Source organism: Ascaphus truei, chromosome 15 (assembly GCF_040206685.1).
Source record: "Ascaphus truei isolate aAscTru1 chromosome 15, aAscTru1.hap1, whole genome shotgun sequence".
NCBI lineage: Eukaryota > Metazoa > Chordata > Amphibia > Anura > Ascaphidae > Ascaphus > Ascaphus truei.
In genome coordinates, this window is record NC_134497.1 from 31550798 (window position 1) to 31573143 (window position 22346).

Sequence of the window (22346 nt, forward strand, 5' to 3'; positions counted from 1 at the left end):
ACAGGATGAATTATTTTTGTAAACAGTTCTGTCACTGGAATAATAAGGATGTTTATCGTACTGGCCAGGCGATTTATTTCCTTAAACAGAATTACAATTCTTTTCCTCTAAATCTCCACAGATAAAATCAGGTGAATATGTTATATAGAAATAACAGGCGAAATATATTCTAGACACAAAGCTAACTAGAAGCTCAGCATTTTAAAATTAGTTTTAAAAGTTAATTATGATATGAAAAAAAAGGATATCTTTATAAATTTAGTCTGCAGGATCAAATTGTTTTGTTTTCCTATTTATTAGAATAGGTGAGAAAATATGTGTCTGTTATTTTTGTAAAAACTGGTTGAATGTGTGAATGAAGCGTAAAATTCTGTTTGTTTTGTGTCTGCACTCTGTGCTCTTTTTGTGTATAACCAGTAACTAAAACTGTCAAAAGTATATATTAAGCCTATAATTTTCTGTTTAACAAAGATCCAGTTTTAATTTTTGAATACCAGTAACATTATCGGGCTCTGTGACGAGCTGCATATTTCAAGCTGTCCTAAATTGTATTGCAGTAACCAGTAATTAACCTTTTTTTTGTTACAAGGTTTTAGCAGGAAGCCCAGAAAGTTATTTGAGCTTGTTATATGGCTTGAAATGGAAACAGTTTTAAATTGATTAATATAGAGTTCAAATGAACAGAGGACAGTAACCTAGAATGAGCACTATAAACACCTGGTGGGTGGGTAATGAAGTGGTTAAAACTTAAATCTTTAATATCCGTGTAAAATTATGGGAATTAAAACAGATATTAAATGCTCAGAACCTATAGTATGAGCACAATGTAATGTTCTGGATCACTGATTAACTGCATAGAATCACTAAACTAGTGTCTTGCAGTGTGAACAGTGAAGTGGATAAAGTAACCACTAGTCCAATGTAATCAGCACAAAATACTCTAGTGCTGATGTACGTATAAGTGTGCAGACCCTGAAATAGCAGTAAAGCAATGGACAAGGAAAACTGACCCTAGCCAGGTCTGCTAGTATACTAGAGGGTTCTATGTGGAATAATTTTTCTGCAAAGTTGATCAAATATTTAATATTTTATCATTTTTTAACCATCTTTTTCTCTCAAATGTGTCCCACCTTTAAATCTGTGTCTATGAGTTTTTTATGCTACAGGTTGTTTTTTCAGCAAACCAGATGTTATTTGGTGTTCTAAAAGTTTCTGTTAGAAGACTATAGCAGATTATTTTTATATTCAGTAGGGGTTTTTTTTTTGAGATTTTTAATGTCAATTTTATACCCAAAGGTTTCACGTTAGTTTTGCTATACATCAAGCAATTCCATTAAGGTTATGCTTTAAATGCTGTTATCCTTTGTGTAATATTGTTCACATGTAATAAAAGTGAACAAAAGGAGGGTGTTATTGCTGTTATTATTGCTGGCTGCCCCTGAAACCGAATGGCAAGGGCTGAGAGTGTCAGCTCTTGGGTATAATATTTTACCTTACTGTGTTGCCTATAATTTTTCCCTTTTATACTGTTCCCCATAGGGTTATAAGCTAGGAACTGTGTATGGGGGATTAACTGTGTAAGACCAGTGGGCTAGTTAATGCATTCTCTGTGTATTCCCTTTGACTCATGGGATTGCAGCTGTCTGTGCAAGCTTATAAGTGGATTGCCTTGTATGGGTGGCCCCTTATGAGAAATAGCTGCAGAACAGAGTCTCCTGGCACATGAGGGGAAAGGGAGGTGATATTTTGGCCTGTCTTGCCTGCCAGCAAGGTATTCTTAGCTGGTGTCTTAGAGAAGAGGTTTTAGAACCCCACATGATAGGTGCAAATGGTGGAGTGCAAGCTCTTGTGTCTACATGTTGGTTGTATGTGTTTTAAACCTACAATGCATTGTGCTTGTCCTGTGATTTAAACCCAGGTTGGTGAATTACATGTGAATAAGCATTCCAATGCCCCAGCTCAGATATGGAGTGCCTGAAAGTGAACTGCCCCTGTTATTTCCTATGTCATGTTCCATTAGCCCTTGAACTGTGAAATTTCTTGTGTGTCAGTTTTAGGGGGATATTTGGGTGGAAATATAATTATTTTGGTTGCAGGAGTTGGGGGGTCCAAAGTGCTGGTAGTCACTTAATTTTCCCCAGCAAGCAGGCATGATTTGACAGTGCGCAGGGTGAATTACACCAGGGCTTCCCTGTGTCCCCCAAACTCCTTGATTTTGAGCCCAAATCCCCCCAAGTTATTTCCCTAATAAGTATTATGTCCCCCAAAGTATATTCTCTGTTTCTTGTGTTTCTGTGTGTTTCCAAGGTCCTATCCGAATAAACCGCAATTTATTTTTCTGCATGTTTTGCCTTGTGACTGATCCCTTAAATATAAAGGTGTATTTGGCCTGGCCTACAGTGACAATCAGAAATAATTTTTCTCATGGGAAGACCAATGGTCACCCCAGGTACATTTTAGATTTAATGTTGTATGATTATGCTCTAAACAGACGATTTTAATCAGCGTCTATTGTGTGAAACTAATGCAATTGTTTGAGTGTCTCATGTCCAGGTGCAGTCCTTCTAATTAGATGAAGATAAAGGTGACGCAAAAGCGCTTTTCATCTAAAGTGGAGAGGCCCATTCCAGATTCTACCCCGTCAGAGTATTTTCCTGGATCCATGTTACACAAGTGCACCCACAGTCGCTTCAAAATTAAACCTCAATACAGAAGGGAAGGCCTAAAGACACAGTTATTTTCAGTTGGTGTTTTGGGTCACAATAAAACCCGGCACTAACCAAAGAAGGAGAAAAGTTCATAGGCAGAAATCCGGACCTCAATATATGAACTTTGAACTTTTTAATAACCTTTTTTACAGGTTTTATTATTTTAATTACAATGTTTATTCTATTAGGTTTATATAAGTGGTGTTCACATTAAGATGATAGGGTAGTAACAGGAATATTTTGTTTAATAATATGTCTTTTATTTTATTGTCCTGTGTATAGCATATATGCACACCTTTTTGTTATATAATGGAATCCTGGTAAACAAAGCCCACATCTTATGTGCAATGTAACCCAATGTACTATCCATACCCAATAAGTTGCACAACAGGAACACGAGAGTTATATTTAACCCCTTGGAAAAAGACAAGATGCTATAAGATATTTGTAGAACTATATATATATAAAATAAACTGGTTACGAAGGGAGTAGAAATACGACTTTGCCCTGGGGAAGTTATTGACTCTGTGATAGAAGGATAGATAAAGTATTATCCTGCAACTAGACCAGGTTATGTTATTTGGGAAAAGTGATTTTAGTGTTTAAAGGTAGAGATGAGGGTTGGGATTTGTTGGGGCTTGGTGGTTAGATTATTTCGCTGGGAGCGAAGCTAGTGGATGTTTTTGTATGTGTGTTTGTCCTACTCATTACTCTCTATATGTGCGTTATGAACAGCAAAACTTTGGTCCAGAAGTGTGTTGCAACCCCCCCACCGATGCTATGTCTCTTTTTGGTGATGAAAATGTCAGCAGTCCCCCAGAAGAAGAGACCAAAAAAGAAATCAACTGGGCCGATACAATGGCCAGATAGGAATCAAGTTATGCACTATGGGACTATTTTTTTGGTCCAGCAGGACTATGATATGGTTAACCGTTCTTTAAAAAGACTGTCTCTAAAAGATACGAGGGGGCTGAGAAGATTGGATATGAGGAAGGTGGGAAGGGTGTGTGTCAACCACAAGGAAAGGATCACAAGTCAGCCATTTTGACTATGGCATCCATTTTGTCTGTTCCGATATTCTGAGTAAATGTAGTATGTAAGATGTATGTGTTGGGCAGTCGCTCCTAGGAAATATTAACCCACACCAACCCCCACTTATGCTCAGAGATAGAATTTAAATAATGTTCCCCCTACCTAAGCAAAGAATACGAAATTGAAAGGCATTAATTATTAAAAGTAGCTCAGTTAAGAGAGTTGCGGGGGGGGGAGGGGTCTAATACCTTTTTAGGAATGTATGATTTATATGCAAAAGGGGATTTTTTAGTAGTCAATATAGATGCCGTTTTTAACGATACTAAAGATGCTATTTTAAGACTCAGTAGCAAATGGCAACAAATTAGAGCAATAGTATTGCAAAATTGTATGGCACTAGATTATCTGTTGGCAGCACAAGGAGGGGTTTGTAAGTTAGTAGGTAAAGAATGTTGTGTTTATATTGATGACCAATCAAAAAGTATACATCAAGACATGGACACTCTACCAGAAATTCAATCTAGAATGCGAGAGGAACCAAAAGGGTTCGATTGGACATTTGGTCTTGGAAATTGGCTAGGTGCGTTGGGAATGAAAATTCTTTATGGAATCATGGCAATCGCAAGTTTATTACTTTGTGTGTATATGTTAATTCAGATGGCTAAAAGTGTAATCAGCTCTATTTTTGCCAAAGAAAGCTGCTTCTGCTTCTAGCTCTACAGTTATGTATATGTTTCCCACAATGAGAGCGAGAAATACCAATAGTCTTGGTACTCGTCAACCACCCATATGTTCATCTCTGATTATCAAACGAGATACCTAAAAGAGATAGGTTTCTGCATCCCCATGGTCTCTTAGAGGTTTCTACCTTGGAGTTTTTCCTCTCCTGAGTGGTATGTAGAAGAATAAATGGGACTGGTCGATTGGATTGTTCTTCCAGAACAAAAGGAGGGGATGTAAGGTTAAAAACTGTTTCTGCCAGCTCTGTTCTTTTCAGGGACTGAACAGGTTAAAATAAATATGTGTCAAGCTTTGTTCTCTCGGAGACCAAATGGTAAAAGTATTCTAGCTGTGGACCAGCTGTCCCAGGATATCTATTACATAAGAAACAAGACCACTAGTCTTGTTTCTGACCCCATTAGTAGTTATTGACCTTTTATCCCTATTTCCACCAATTTAGGCCAGATGGTATATGTCATTTTAGATGTATGATCTATACATGAGAACTTAGTTTGTAACAGATGTATGAAATTGACACACGATGTATTGTCCTTGTCTTGGGTATAAAAGAACTGCCTTGATGACATATTAAACAGAGGAAAGAAATCAACCACCTTGTGTGCATTGAATCTTTGCTTCCCCGAGCTCGTAACTATCATATCTGAGACCAGAAGCATATAGCAGCTGCGTGATGAATCTCCCCGGGTCAAGTAGAAGAAGTTACCTGCTCTAAGGTCTGGTCAGGTAGACTGGACCTAACAAGCAGCAATAACTTGAAGTAATCGTTTTCTACATGACTTTATCAGTCTCTCACATCGTTGTGGAGGAAATTTGGCCCACTCTTCTTTACAAAGTTGCTTCAGTTCATTGAGGTTTGTGGGCATTTGTTTATGCACAGCTCTCTTAAGGTCCTGCCACAGCATTTCAATCGGGTTGAGGTCTGGACTTTGACTGGGCCATTGCAACACCTTGATTCTTTTCTTTTTCAGCCATTCTGTTGTAGATTTGCTGGTGTGCTTGGGATCATTGTCTTGTTGCATGACCCAATTTCGGCCAAGCTTTAGCTGTCGGACAGGTGGCCTCACATTGGACTCTAGAATACTTTGTTATACAGAGGAGTTCATGGTCGACTCAATGACTGCAAAGTTCCCAGATCCGGTGGCTTCAAAAACAAACCCAAATCATCACCCCTCCACCACCGTGCTTGACAGTTGGTATGAGGTGTTTGTGCTGATATGCTGTGTTTGGTTTTCGCCAAACGTAGCACTGTGCATTATGGCCAAACATCTCCATTTTGGTCTCGTCTGTCCAAAGGACATGGTTCCAGAAGTCTTGTGGTTTGTTCAGATGCAACTTTGAAAACCTAAGCCGTGCTGCCATGTTCTTTTTAGAGAGAAGAGGCTCTCTCCTGGCAACCCTTCCAAACAAACCATACTTGTTCAGTCTTTTTCTAATTATACTGTCATGAACTTTAACATTTAACATGCTAACTGAGGCCTGTAGAGTCTGAGATGTAACTCTTGGGTATTTTGCAATTTCTCTGAGCATTGCACGGTCTGACCTTGGGGTGAATTTGCTGGGACGTCCACTCTTGGGAAGATTAGTTACTGTCTTGAATGTTTTCCACTTTTGAATAATCTTTCTCACTGTAGAATGATAGACTTTAAATTGTTTGGAAATGGCCTTATGATCCTTCCCAGATTGATGGGCAGCAACAATTGCTTCTCGAAGATCATTGCTGATGTATTTCCTCCTTGGCATTGTGTTAAAACACCTGAATGCTCCAGACCAGCAAACTGCTAAAACTTTGGCTTTTATAGAGGGGGTCACACTTGCTGATGATCAATTAATCAAGGGCATTTGATTAGGAGCACATGTCGTCCACTCCTGGGAAGATTGGCAACTGTCTTGAATGTTTTCCACTTTTGAATAATCTTTCTCACTGTAAAATGATGGACTTTAAATTGTTTGGAAATGGCCTTATAACCCTTCCCAGATTGATGGGCAGCAACAATTGCTTCTCTAAGATCATTGCTGATGTCTTTCCTCCTTGGCATTGTGTTAACACACACCGGAATGCTCCAGACCAGCAAACTGCTAAAACTTTGGCTTTTATAGGGGTGGTCACACTTGCTGATGATCAATTAATCAAGGGCATTTGATTAGAAGCACCTGTCTGCTACTTAGCATCTTAATTCATATGGAAGCAGTAAGGGTGTACTTAGTTTTTCACACATAGCTTCTCCATTTGGGCTTTATTTTTGTTAATAAATCATGACACGGTGTAATATGTCATGTGTTGTTGTTCATCTGAGGTTGTATTTACCTAATTTTAAGACCTACTAAGGAACAGATGATTGTTATTATGTCCTGATATGTAAAACCATAGCATTCAAAGAGGGTGTACTTTCTTTTTCACACAACTGTACATATACAATGGTGGTGGGGACTATGCAAACACAAAATCGATACAAAATCATGGAATGTGATTTCAAAAAAAGGTATGCGATTCCCTCTCTTTCAGGTGACATCGCAGCACCCAAAAAAGGGCATTCGTCACATGGTAAATCCATCAACTCCCTTTATTACCTTAGCGGTTAGCCACTGAGTGAGGTTATTAATGTATTTTAATATTGTTAATCTATTTATTACTGGGTTACCATTTATCGAAATGTGGATATATGGCCCCCGATTGAGATGGCCTAGTTATCCAGAGTGATAATCAATGGTATGTGTAAAATGTATTTTGAATATTCTTTTTTGTTTTGTTTTAAACGTCTACATATTTCTTTTTAATATTTAAAACTATATTTGTCTAATAGGGATATTGAGCATTAGTCTAGAAGGGGGGCGGCGGTAGGGAATGTGGGTGATGACGGTAGTTGCCCCGAGGAGGGTGGTTAGGCTTCCCGGGTGGGGTGGAAGTGGTGGTGAGAGGGGTTAACCGCCAGGACCGCACCTCCAGTCCCCGCGCCTTCCTACTCACCGGCACCCACATCCCGCCTTAGCGGCCCACGCGGCCGTGTCTTACGCTCCCCTTGCGGCACGCGCTCCGTCAGCGCGTCGCCCCCGCCTCCATCTCGGTGCGTCGCGCACCAACCTCGGGTGCGCTCACGGAACGCATATGCACCACTTAAATGGACCAACGCCTGTACTAATCTCAGGTGGGCTACACCTGAGCCACATCCAGCCTCAGCCTATCACCAGTCCACGTACGTCTGACCACTCCTCCTCTTTTCCCCCCTCATAGGCTATCTCCGGTATTAACGTTCACTCTGCCCTCTGGTTGTTGCTGAGCATAGACCTTCCTATGCACGTGCTCATTTGCAGCCCGAATACCAGTTCTTGTCGGTATACATATTCCTGTTTTTAACAACAAGGAGAAGAACCCCTATAAAGAGAGCACTCAGCGGCTGAAGATACTGATGTAACCTATGGACCTGATGGAGATATTGAATCAATGGTTGGTATGTAATGTTGAATGGGTTAAAAAACAATTTTAATTGGAGAAATCCTCAAATAAAATAAATGTCCTCAGTGTGAGGTAATCCTAAACGATTAGCGAATTTAATTAAAATGGAGGTAGGGGTATTGAGGCCTAATAGATAATAGTAACTCTCTATACAACTTCAAACAACCATGGTAAGTATATGAAATAATCAGTGAACGGGTATGCTGGTATCCCCAAAGTATATGGGATAGATGTGTGACATAAACACATACAGCGACAGGATATATTGGATGACTCAAAAGGTATACACAGTGTCTAGCTCAGACATAATACATACATACACTCGCTGATCCACCTGTTCTCTATGTATCCAGAGCTGCGAGTCTAACAGATTGGCAGGTAATAAATATCTGTCAAGGTGTATGATGACAACGACTTGTGCCCGGAGCCCTAACTGTAACACCTAAAAGATCTGTGAGTCATGTACACTATAAGTGACGAAACGGAGTCTCGGAAGTCGTCACCTATGACGTCATTACGTCTCTTATGCCGACGTACGTTTCGCTGGTAAGCTTTAGGAGCCTCGATAAAGCTTACCAGCGAAACGTACGTCGGCATAAGAGACGTAATGACGTCATAGGTGACGACTTCCGAGACACTCCGTTTCGTCACTTCCGCATACCGCCATACTGCTTTACTCCTTCCCACCGTGGAGGGACATCGTGATATACAGATTTCCATGGTCTGTAGGCTCTTGAGGGGGGGGATCTATGTACTGCAAAGGTTATATATTGATATTGCACGTACTTGCAACACAGTGTTAGACGTGGCAGTTGGAGACACTGCTGCAGACATCATCATAGTCTGCTTCATGGTCCAGCCACGCAGTGTGTTTGTGTCTATACCTTCACCGCCATAAATATTCAGTGCATATGGGTTCTCAATCGTGCATAGGATTATAGTGTATATGACTCACAGATCTTTTAGGTGTTACAGTTAGGGCTCCGGGCACAAGTCGTTGTCATCATACACCTTGACAGATATTTATTACCTGCCAATCTGTTAGACTCGCAGCTCTGGATACATAGAGAACAGGTGGCTCAGCGAGTGTATGTATGTATTATGTCTGAGCTAGACACTGTGTATACCTTTTGAGTCATCCAATATATCCTGTCGCTGTATGTGTTTATGTCACACATCTATCCCATATACTTTGGGGATACCAGCATACCCGTTCACTGATTATTTCATATACTTATCATGGTTGTTTGAAGTTGTATAGAGAGTTACTATTATCTATTAGGACTCAATACCCCTACCTCCATTTTAATTAAATTCGCTAATCGTTTAGGATTACCTCACACCGAGGACATTTATTTTATTTGAGGATTTCTCCAATTAAAATTGTTTTTTAACCCATTCAACATTACCTACCAACCATTGATTCAATATCTCCATCAGGTCCATAGGTTACATCAGTATCTTCAGCCGCTGAGTGCTCTCACTATAGGGGTTCTTCTTCTCCTTGTTGTTGATCAATATTTCCCCTGATTGTAGCACCTGTGTCTGTGGCAGTAGCGAGGGCTTCCTCCACCCCTTCCCCTCCCCCATCCCCCTTACCCTGGTGATATATATTCCTGTTTTTACCCTGCTTGTGCCTGACCTGTCTCTTCTTGTTCCCCTGTACCACGGATTGTTTAACTAACTTCTATGCTCTCTACTCCACGATCACGGCTTACGGACCTCGACCATTCAACACTCCAACCCTAAACCATAGGCAAGTACCCGCTACCCTTTCTACTCTCTTACACTGACCCGGCTACACGTTCACGACCCTGCAATCCGGACCCATCCCTGGGGTTTAGGGCGGTGGTTATATATCTTCCCCACCTCAGCCCCGCGGTCTAGTCCAGGTTGTAGTGAGCATCCGTGACATTAACCCCTCAATTACCTTAGCAACTAGAATGGCAATGCTTTACTGGCCACTAACCGAGCCAACAGGGTTAGGTCATTTAAAAAAAAATAAAGTATTAACCCCTTTGGTGCCTGTGGTATACCTTGGTAACCTCAAGCATGAGCAGGGATACCCGAAAAGATAATATATAGTGTACACTGTGCTTGGAATAAGAAGAGATGTAAGGATTCAATCTTGGCTAATATGTCAGCCCACTTACAGTGTAAAAGTAGATAACACGCGTTCTCCTAACTATGGCAATCAATTTTTCTTCTTGTCAAGATGAAAGGTGAGTGTAGATAATCCCTCAGATTAAGAGAGAAAAAAGAGACATGTAACATCAAAAATAAGATATACCCTAGTGCCCTTACGAAAATAAAGAAAAATAACGATGATGGTGGCTTTCTGAACAAGTCTAAGGGATTTTATGGATGCCCGTCTTGCACAGCATGCAAAACATTTTTTAAATCAAATGTGAAGAAAGACACATATAAGATTGACAAATGTTTTAATTATAGGTCTGAATTCGTTATTTACCTATTAGAATGCCCGTGCAGGCTTCAGTATATAGGGAAAATAAAGAGACCTATCCGCACACGCATCCTGGAAAAACTGAGCAATATCCGGAGGGGTGTTGTCACACACAATGTATCAAAACACTTTGCTGCATGTCATAATTCTGATCCGGAAGGACTGAGATATATGGAATAGAGGTAGTTCATCAACATTGAAGAGGGAGAGACAGAGAAGTAGATTTGAGCAAAAAGGAAGATGTACTGGATGCATAAATTAAAGACGTTAACACCGTTTGGTTTAAATGTAGATTTCGAACCAATACCTTTTTAAAAATAAGAATTTTAATTAATCTTTTTTAATGTACTTACCTTACAGTTCGAAATCTAAACAAATTTCCAGTCAATAATACAGTTTGTCATCTTCCTATGAGCTCTCTATTCCCTCTGACTCATTCAACCCGTGACCATGAAATTTACTTGTACCTACTCGCTGCAGATGTGCATTTTTCACCATATATTCTTTAATGTGCATTAAAAGCCCTCTTTTTCTATCTTTTCCTTTTTCCATGAGCGGTGATGCGGTTTATTGTGTCCTTGTTGAGTATGAACAAAGAAAAGAAAGAAAGCTCCCTATAGTGTCGCACTAGAGAGCACCCTACACTTAAATGTACTATTTATTAATTAATTAATTAAAATATATTTATTGCAGCAAAATATACAATGAACCAAATTTTTAAAACAAATGTGTGCTTATTGTCAAAGACGTCAGTGTATATCATGAAATAGCTATTAATTACTATTTATGTCCACGGTTATATGATTATACAGGCATACCCCGGTTTAAGGACACTCACTTTAAGTACACTCGCGAGTAAGTACATATCGCCCAATAGGCAAACAGCAGCTCACGCATGCGCCTGTCAGCACGTCCTGAACAGCAGTACCGGCTCCCTACCTGTACCGAAGCTGTGCGCAAGCGGGGAGACTATAGAGCCTGTTACAAATACATTAATTACATCAGTTATGCACTTATATGACGATTGCAATGCAGTACATGCATCAATAAGTGGAAAAAAGGCAGTGCTTCAATGTAAGTACATTTTCACTTTACATACATGCTCCGGTCCCATTGAGTACATTAATGCGGGGTATGCCTGTACTAACCGTGGTAATAGCTATTAAATACAATTCTAGGTCGTCCAACAACTATTCCGAAGTAGATGAGAGTGTTGGTTTGTTAAGAGGGTAATGAGCTCTGTGTATCAATGGCTTTGCTTGAAAATGGATTACTGTGAATACAGTCACTATATACACATACACAGTGATACCAGACCACCAGGCTCAGAAATAGCTGAGCCTATAGGTCTGTCCTGGTGAACAGCTATAACATATGATAGCCAAATGCTCTTAAAAAAGAATGAACACAGCCCTCTCAGACCACTCTGTGGGTCTAACACTCAAAATATAAACTAATTAGGAGATAGTCAGAGCGTTGTGCTTCCCATCGCGAAGGCTCCGAAACGCTCTGACAGTGAGGAAAGCATCAGACCTCTCCGACTAGTCTGCGCACCTGGTAGTAGCGCCTGGCCTGCCCAACATATGTTTCACTGTTGTGGCTTCATCGGGGGTATATATTCCCAGTCAGCACCACCCTATTATCATTTATTGCAGTTCCAGTCATCACACAGGTTATCCATCTACCCTCCTCTGTGATGTTGTGCGAGATACACATTTGACCTCGTTCAGGAGTCATTTTTTCTTGTTGAGTATGAGTTTTATAATATATTTTAACAGATAATGTTAATATTGTTGCTTTTTTTAATGTAACTTTGTATGCTGCATTGTATGTTATTGTTGTATTAATAGTTCAGAGTAATTTTATTATAGGTATTAGCAGTGGTTGACAAATTACCAAAAAATCTACTCGCCACACAAAAAAATCTTCTCGCCACCTAGTACCAAACGTGTGCTGCTTGGGCCAATATTTACTCGCCCGGGGGTTAAATCCATTCGCCCGGGGCAAGCAAATGTATAGGTTTGTCGAACACTGGGTATTAGTATATGTATGTGATTAATAGAATTTAATATTGTGATCTGTGTTCAGCTATTAAGTAATTGTAATCAGCCTGTCGCAATCTCATAATTGACCCATGGGGGATATATATATAAAATAAAAAATGAATTGACAATATTGCTTTTATTTGTGCGAGCTTTCGAGATACACTGATCTCTTCTTCCGGCTGTGTTACAATGAATGAAGCAAGCAAAGGGTTTACTTAAAAACAGTGTCTCTTGGAATGTTATCTGTGTATATCCCTCCCCCGGTGTAGATGCGATTTATGGCTAGAGGTGTTAAATGGTCCCAGAATGTTAGTGATGTAAGAGTGAGTGAGTGTGTGTGTGTGTGTGTGTGTGTGTGTGTGTATGTATTTAAATATAATTGAATGAAGAGCCCAGTGTATACAGCGCTTTACAAAAGGTGTGTGGAGTGGGAGTGTATATCAAGGGTGTGGAAATGTGAGTGTTGCATTACTAAAAGTGTGTGTAGATACTATGTGGTCCCTATTGGTATATGGGGATGGAATAACATGGAGTATTTGTATGTATAAGAGACAGCTGTGTGTGCATACATATAGCACAGTATGTACAGACATGGTCTTTAGCACTCATGGGAAGAGAGTTCACTTGTGTCAGTAATGACTCATAAAACTTTGGTCTCTGTTTAGGCCACCGCTAAGTGCCCAGAACAGTTGCATAAATTTGTATTCATGCAACCGTCTCTCTTTCGGTGTTTTAAGATTACCTTTGAGTAATAGTATAGTATATATACAATATTTCTAAGTTTGTTATTCAGTTTGTTTGTATGTCCGAAGCATCGAAATCTCACAAACGGCATGACGTAGCACAACAAAACTTTTACTGGACATTCAGCTGCGGATTTGAAGGTCAACGCAACTATTTTGAGCTTCCAATATGACTCACCTCCCAAATAATGGACATTCTAAGTTTCCATCGGGTGTCCTGCAAAAATGTTAGAGCAGGAGTGGGGCGTGGCTACTAAGGGAAGGGGCGTGTCCTTGGCTGGATCGGGGCTGTGCGTGTGTGTCTCTGTGTGTGTGTGAAGTGAGATGTGCAGGGGAGATATGCCAGCGAAAGGGGGAGATGTGCCAGCTAGTGGGGGAGATGTACCAGCGAGAGGGGGGCCAGGGAGATGTGCCGGCAGCGTGGGGAGATGCGGCAGCAGCGTGGGGAGATGTGCCAGCAGCAGGGTGGGGGGGGGGGGGGGAGGGGGCGGGGAGATGTGCCGGCAGCTCCCCGGGCACAAACACTAGTGTATATATACATATATATATATATATATATATATATATATATACATACATACATACACACACACACACGCACACATGTGTATATACACACACACGTGTATATATATACACACACACACACACACACACACACACACACACACACACACACACACACACACACACACACACACACACACACACACACACACACACACACACACACATATATAAAAAGAAAAGGGGGAAGAGAGAGCGCACACCCAAAGCGTAAAATTTAATGAGGGGGAGGGGAGAGGGGGGGGGGGGATAAGAATTGCACTTACAAAGGTACAATAATAACAAGCAATCTGTGATATATAATCACCACCATCCGGTTTGAAACTGCAGTATCTTTGTCTTTGCAGTCCTAGGATGACGTCCCAGTCAATGTCCAGGGTAGATGATCTCGTCTCTGCCTGTTAAGGAGTCCTGTAAAGTAACTCCGAGATGGGAAGCCTCTGCAACAATCGCGCGGGTCAGTCAGTCCCAGCGCGCGGTGATGACGTCAGTGTCATGCGTCTGACGTAATGACGCTCCCTGGGATCACAGATTGCTTGTTATTATTGTACCTTTGTAAGTGCAATTCTTATCCCCCCCCTCTCCCCTCCCCCTCATTAAATTTTACTATTTTACGCTATGGGTGTGCGCTCTCTCTTCCCCCTTTTCTTCTAGATTCCCTGTGGATGTGGTTTGTCCACTTTGAGAGCAGCCGGAGACCGTCTACACCAGAATTAATACCATCTGTTGGACTTATCTGAGGACTGGTTTTTACACTCTTTTTTCTATTTTGGATATATCTATTTGCTGTACTACTGTTTAATATTTGCTTGGTTTACAGGTGTTATTGCATTTTTATTTTTATATATTTCATATTTTATTTTCATATTTCACTGAACTATTATTGTACCTATTTATACGGTGTTGAACTATTCCAGCTAGTTCCATTGTATACAAGCATACCTGTTGCAGAGGCGCAGCTTTGCTCTTTTGTTTGTTATATATATATATATATATATATTTATATATATATATATATATATATATACACACACACATACAGCATACGAACCAATCCAAGGACCAGTAAGAGACAGCAAACTGCACGGGGTTAATCCAAAAAACCTTGTTGCACGGCCCTGAGGAAGGTCTCCATGTGGGACCGAAACGTCGGCTTACGTGTGTCTATGTTTTGAATAGATTTTTTGGATTAACAGCGTGCAGTTTGCTGTCTCTTTACTGGTCCTTGGATTGGTTTGTATGCTGTGTGTTTCTCTATGGGACTAGCATCTGCTTTTTTGCTTCATTACAGTGTGCTGACTGGCCTCTTGTGGAGAGCGCGAGAGAGAGCGCGAGACGAAGTAGTACTATAGCTGTGAAACGTGTAGAGATAATACTTCTAAAGTGTGGGAGAAAAGACAGCTGCAGCACCGAACGATTTACAGCAAAGCCTCGGGCTCCCTAGTGAGAGCGGCAAAACCGGAAGTGACGTCAGACGCCAAGGGAACCGGAGGGGAGAGAGACAAACGGAATTTCTCCCAAGGTCCGCAAAACTGTAATCGGGCAGGCATCCGGATTATCTGAGATACACAGCGGTGACCGGAGCACAGTGTCTTCCTCCTGTTTAATGCTCATCTTTCATGTAGAGTGTGAGGACATGAAGTACATTACTTTCTTTATACTAAACTGTTTATGACTGAATTGCAGTATGTCTCTTTTTTCTCTCTTTAGCTGAGGGATTATCTACACACTCCTTTCATCTTGACAAGAAGAAAAAGTGATTGCCACAGTTAGGAGAAGGCGTGTTATCTACTTTTACATTGTAAGTGGGCTGACATACTGAGCCAAGATTGAATCCATACATCTCTTCTTATTCCACGCACAGTGTACACTATATATTCTCTTTTCGGGTATCCCTGCTCCTTCTGGACTTTGTGGAGAGTTGTATGTAAGAGAGGACTTTTGGAAACAAATCCTCACCAGAGTTTTTTGAGCAAAATTTACCCTCGTTTTTACTACGTTCACAGTTCAATCACTTTGGTTCATATAAACATTTATGTTGTGTGAAAGTGACATCTAATTGCACTGTGTGTGGCAAAACAGGCATGAAACAGGTTAATGTTATTTTGATCATAGGTTTCTGTAATAATAGACATTACAGAAGCCTATGATAGAAATAATAACCAAATGCGATAACACATTAGTAACGGTCACGTTAATTCCCATATCGCGTGATTGGCCCAAATATCGCACCAGTAAACATCACCTTAAAAATGCGGTAATATCTATTATTTCCCAGGGTGCGATATTAACTCCACTTTAACAGAATTTGATGTATCCGAGCCGTAGTGTTTTGTTTATGCCTTCGAGACAAACCAAGAACTAACCATGCTTTACTAGCCACTAAGGGGGCAAAGGGGAGTAGTTAGTGTAGTGTAATGTTTATATTATCCCGTGTGGTCAGCTAGTCATGGAAACTGATGACTAGTTGACCCGTGGACTACTAAGTGGTTAATATGTACAGTAATGAATGTTAAAAACTATTTTATCATCTATTCCATGTTGGTTTAGCTCATCTTGCCTATGTATATAATGGGCAGTATATTGGACATTATATACATAGGAAAGACAGGGCCAACGCCAGCCTGAAGTAGGTGATAAAATATTTGCGGTATTTCTGCCGTTCATCCTGTTCCGATAAATATCGGAGCTTGACGATTGGCAGTTTTTACTTGAAAATTTGATATTATGCCTGTTTTGTATCGGAACTGATGCTTTTAATGGATCCAATAAAAAGTGCTTTATTTTTGGCGCTGCAACGCTGATTCATTGCACAATAAGGGACTTTTTTTATGGGCGGTAATGCAGCATTTTTGGTTACCGCAGCTTGATGTATCCGGCCCTTTGACTCAAGTCAGGTTTAGTGATATTAAGTTCTAGTTGACCAGTAATGGTGTATGCACATCTATCACTATTTGCAATTTAACATCAATAATAAGACAAGAGAGATGAAAAAGCACGTTACACACATATTCCTGATTACCTTGTGCTGGCGCGTTACTTTCCCACAGCGCACCCTCTTGATACCAAGCTCTTTCCTATATATATCTCCATACCAGACCAGGAGCTCTGTGTGTGGGGGGAGGTCTGTGCAGGTTCTGTAGTAGATTTTCCTGTGGTACTGCAACGCCACAAGGTTCTGTTCTTCCTCGTTTCTCGCACAATTTACAAACCTAAAATTGGGGCAGTTAGTGAGGTCTCAACTCTCAAAGTAATGTCTATTTTATAAAGGAAGAGCTGAAAAAAGATACAAGTTGTTAATAATGTGACTTGTCTTCTTTCTTCTCTACAGTTTTTGAGGTGAACAGAAGTTAATGGAGAGCAATGTGTATACTATGGCTCACTTGTACGTACCCACATTTTGATTGGAATGGGAGCCACAGGCCACACCAGAGACTACTTTCTTATTACTTAAAAATAAATAAAAACACAGTTGTAATTAAAAAGTCCCGACAAGATAACACAAGTGACACAAAGGTGAGTTTTCTTCTGGTGGAACTAAACAGAAAGTGGGGTTGATGTAACAAGGTGTTGTAGCAGGAATGTGTTCCATTAGCAACCTGAGCTTATAACATGCCCTGGACTGATTTGGAAAGCGGACTATAGAAAAACCTTGAGCCACAGTCAAATGAGGTATCAATGTCGGTTTAGGTTTGAAACTCCCCCCTCCCCCGTCATGGCCACACACCCCACCGCTCCACAGATCGCAGATTTTACCTGGGCAGCAATAGAGCTGAACAAGGCTGAGAGGAGAAGACAGGAGTGAGGGGAGAGGTGCAAAGAGCTGCTGTGATCACATGCTCATTGCCATTTACTTGAGTGGCTGTTACAGTGCAATTGAGGCTATTGCACTTTAGTGAATCTAGTGTTTGGTAAACAGAGGAGGCAAAGTGGTTAAGGAAAAAAAACCCCCTGCAGATCAGTACCTGGGAGGCAAATAAAGGGTGTGGGAGGAAGGGGGATACAGAACACAAACAGCAATAGAAACACAGTAAGAGAAACCACGTGAGACGGGTAACTCTTCTCTTGAGGGGATATAGGGGAAATAATTTGACAAGCTGTTTGGGGGATAAATAAAATAAATATTTCTGTTTCTTCAGTAGTTTCGGGAGGTTTTGCAAGGATTTGGAAAGACAATAAGTGATGGTAATTGTCACAGAGTAATAGTCTGGAGAATATAGATGTGGCATTAGCTGCCAAGTAATCTACGTAAAGTAGTGTAGGTGACAGCAACCAAAGTTATCCATATTGTCAACAGCTGCCTCTGGTTATAAGGCTTTGGAAAGTGTGGCCCTGCGTTCGTAAGACGGGGAAAGACTTGTGTGGGGTGAGAGGAAAAGGAGTGCTTAGGATAACTAGCAAGGAGAAAAGGCTGATTGTACAAACTCTTATGGGTTTGTAATCTCAGGATTTATTTAAACTGAAGCAGAGTAGGAAAATGGTATTTAAAGAGGCAGTCCCTCCTAGGAAGAACGTGAACCAACAACAATGGCATATTTAATAGGTTAAATGTAGTGAATTGTCAAGTAAAAAAACCCTTTTAGCAAACAAAAAAACATAACACTTCCATAGAAAACAAAGTAATTATAATGCCTTTATAAGTCAAACACAAATGTTCCTGGAGAAATACAGAGCAGGATTTCTTTCACAATACACAAATAAGTAAAACTGTTATTTTAACCCTTTGAGTGACAGAGGGGTCACGTGATCGCTCCCTCATGATGACAGAACGAACGGGGAGACCCCCTCCCTTCTATCCCACGTAGTGATAGATCCGTCCTGCTCTGCACAGGAGCACAGAATGACATCTCCCCTAGGAAACCCAGCAGGATTACTATGACGTAACTATTACATCATGGGGCCAGACGCGGTGACTTAGCAGCTACATCAAAAGGGCACCCAAAGGGTTAGATGGTGATTTCATCCTTTTCAAGGAAGTCCTGTATTCCAAGTGATTTCATGTTTTCCCGCCACTGGGTTGAATTTAAAGCAGCAGTTCAAGCTGCTTTTCTTTTTTTTAAATGTCCCCTTCAATACAAACACTTACAAGTGATTAGCCAAGTTGACGATCGATCCGTTCTCCTGTGAACAATTGGCAAAAATTCGGCTTGAGGGGGTCACTAAATCCCTGTGTAATGCAGTCAGTGTATTTATATTCATAATCGTTCTACTGGCCTGTGCTCGCTCCCGAGCCCTGGTCCTGTCTCATGGGGCTTCTCCAACAGCAGAATCTCCCTGTTGTGTGACTTGAACTAAACTGGTTCCTGGGGTAAGGTCAGCCCCTGCTATTAACCCAGATATATGTGGGAGGATATACCAGAGACACAGGTTTAAACCTCTGTCACTCTGGTCCACGACTGTTATGGATTCTACTATTCTGCTTATCCCAGTTAAGTCTACTCTATTATTAATAAACTTCTAGATAACACTTATGATCTAGCCTCTGTGCCTCTACTATCTATAATAGGAGTTATGTCTTTTAATCTATATATCCCTAATGGTTTGTAGTTTGACTTGTTATCTTATGCCCAGATAAATGTGTGTAATAATGCTGCTTTTGACTAAGCTCATAAAATTGAACCATCTTTTAACTTGCTCCTTTTCAGCTTTAACCCCGTCATTTTGCCAGAAAAATCATCTAAGAAAGAAAATATCAGCATGGCAGCTCCCAGTTCTTAAGACTAATTTATTGTCATTAAATCTCCTTTATGGCTTCAAGAAAAACTCTGAAAAGGTTAAATAGGTTATCTAACCAGGCTATATAAAAGCTTGTGTACGATTATAGAGCTTCATACCCCTGACGAAGTGACACTGTACATCACAAAACGCGTAGGGTTGAGCTATTCCTGTCCGTTAGCAGAGGCACAAGAAGTTGGTGCCCGGCAGTGACGTCATCAGGAGTGACAGTGTGAGGAGTCGCGACCGCGAACGGAGGAGAGCAGTGCAACATTGATCCCAGCTGCCGGACACCATTTAGGAGGCTCAAGCCGCAGATGGCAATTTGTGTCGTGCAACACGTGCAGTGTGGTTTTTTGTGTGTGTGTGTATTTCACTTTATTTTGGGAGAATCACGCATTGTTGGAGATCTTGGAGAACAAATGCAGGTGTGGATCTGATCAAGTGCAGGGGAAGGGATTAAAGATACCAATTTTTTGCCAGTGACCAACTTCATTCTTGTCGGGGTAAAGCACAGGTCCGCCAACAGGGTGGGTCTGCCGGGGTTGCCGTCCCAGGCATGTGAATCAGGGGGGGCCGGCACTGCAAGTTGTGCACGACCTCGGGCCAGGCCCGTCTGCCAGTCCTCTCGCAGCCAGGCCCCGGCTCTCCTTTAGCAGCAGCCTGCATGACTATCTTTCTGTCCCACACCGACAGGCCACCTCTAACATCAGAGCTCTCTTGTTCCTGCTCGCGACGGCAATAGAAGGAGGCTTGTCGGAAGCTCGGCGGCGGACAGAGGGATAGAAGCATGCAGGCTGCTGCTGAGGGGAGAGTTGGGGTCTGGCGGCGAGATCACTGGCAGCCGGACCTGGCCAGAGGTCGAGCCCAACTTGCAGTGCTGGCCGCCAGGACCCCACATCCACTGGACCCAGCCTGATCATCCACAAGGTAAGTCTTTATTTTATATGTATTGTGGGGGTCATTTTAATCTATATTGGGGGGCTTGGGGGAATTTGTATATGTATTGGGGAGCTTGGGGGAATTTGTATATGTATTGGGGACTTGGGGAAATTTGTATATGTATTGGGGGGCTTGGGGAAATTTGTATATGTATTGGGGGGCTTGGTGGAATTTGTATATGTATTGGGGGGCTTGGGGGAATTTTTATATGGGTTGAGGTATTTTTATATGTATTGGGATTTTTTTTTATATGATGTGTGTGTATGTATGGGGAGGGGTTATATGTATTTTTATGTATTGGGTCGGTGGTTTTTTTGTATTAATTTGGGGGTGTTGTATATATTTGGGGTGGGTTTTTTTTGTATGTATTTGGGGGTGGGAAGTTTTTTGCATTAGGGGTGGGAAGTTTTTTGGTATATATCTTGTGGGGGGAATTGTGTGAGGGGGGAGGGAATGAGTGAGCGTGGGGAAATTGACGGAGGGTGAAGAGAAAGGGGGAGAGGGAGTAAGAGTGAGACGCAGGCGAGGCGGAAGAGTGAGAGGGGTTGAGACGGAAGGGAGAGAAATACATGGGAAGAGGGGGGGAAAGGGGGGGGGGTAGAGGGGGGGAAAGAGGGGGGGGGAAGAGGGGGCTTGTGAGATGTGAAATGGGGGGGAAAAGAGGGGGCTTGTGAGATGTGAAATGGGGGGGGGGTGGGGTGGCTCACAATACTGCTGACACGGGAGGGTCTGCTTAAAATTTTTGTCCTGGGCCCCACGATTTTTGTTGGCGGCCATGGTGAAGCGAATTTGTGTGTTCAAGTGATGTATTTGACAAGTTTTGGAAGACTTCTCTGTCTTGACCCTAAGGCTGCGTCCATACAGGGGCAGACTGCGCGAACGCGTCCGCACGCTGAGCGATCAGACTGCCTAAAGGCAGTGATCGCGTCTATACACCGTGCGGGTGCGCGTGAAATCAGTGAAAACTGATTTTTCGAGCGGTCACGTGAACGGTTCACCCAATGAGGGCGAACCAGCTCCGTGATGTCACTGGGCCGCCCATAGACATGCCCCCGGACGGCACGCGTAATAAGGCCAGGGAAAGTACCAGCTTCACCTCAGCCTTCGCACTCCTCCACCCTCTATGGACGCAGCCTAAGGCTGCCATTTTTTCAACCTTGGACTGATCTATTACACTCCTTTGATTGGGAATATATTTCAATGCTTTCAACTTGTTGATATAAGAGTTGCCCATTTATTTTTGGGAGAAGTTATTAAGATTAAACCCACAGTCAGTATTATGTATACACGTGGGGTCTCTGTATTTGGGGTCAGACACATCCTTCACCTTTTAGGTATAGCTTTATGAGTACACTAGTAGGTACGTTTGCCCAACAGGTATTTTTAGGCTAAGCGCTTTGTGTAAGTAAATAGTTATTTTATTGCAGTAAGGTGTATGGTCTGAGGAGAGGACGTGTCTGTCCTGAAACGCCACGTGTTTGCATATACCTGCTCTGATGCTTTGAATACAAAGTAAGTTACTTACAGAAAAGGCTCCTGTGTGCTTCCTCCACCACCTTATTTCTTCATCGTCTCTTTACCGGAAGTGGAGACACTGACTACATCCAGGTCACAGCTCTGTGCCTACTGCGCATGCTCACACTAAGGGGATCATGGGAGTTGTAGTTTTTAGAGTTCTAAACGGATCACGTGTCACATGCTGTGTAGATTAGAAACAAGACAGTAACATTTCCCAGGCACTGTGCTAGGGAAAGATAGTTTCTTCTGCATGTAGATGTGTGATACTCCTCCTGGTCCTTAATATATCTCAGTAAAGCTGCTTCAGTTCCTCCCTTTTGGCCAATGTTGATATGAAGGAGGTAACCTGGATATGACATAACTCGTCCTGAGGCTGTAACACAACTAAAGTGCTACGCACGCACATATGTATATATATAT

At 41.7% G+C, this 22346-nt stretch overlaps 1 protein-coding gene across 4 annotated transcripts in view; it reads right to left on the reverse strand.

Annotated features, from left to right (window-relative positions):
* Positions 1-22237, reverse strand: part of LOC142466767 (uncharacterized) — a 50451-nt gene extending 28214 nt beyond the window's left edge. For 2 of the 4 annotated variants that reach the window (XR_012788214.1, XR_012788215.1), the window contains exons 1-2: positions 21934-22237; positions 16774-16963 (exon numbers count right to left, since the gene is read on the reverse strand). The gene's annotated coding sequence lies outside the window, so the exon portion shown is untranslated. The remainder of the gene's footprint in view (positions 1-16773; positions 16964-21933) is intronic. The other 2 variants (XM_075572146.1, XM_075572147.1) reach the window with 2 other exon arrangements.
* Between the last annotated feature and the right edge of the window lie 109 nt (positions 22238-22346).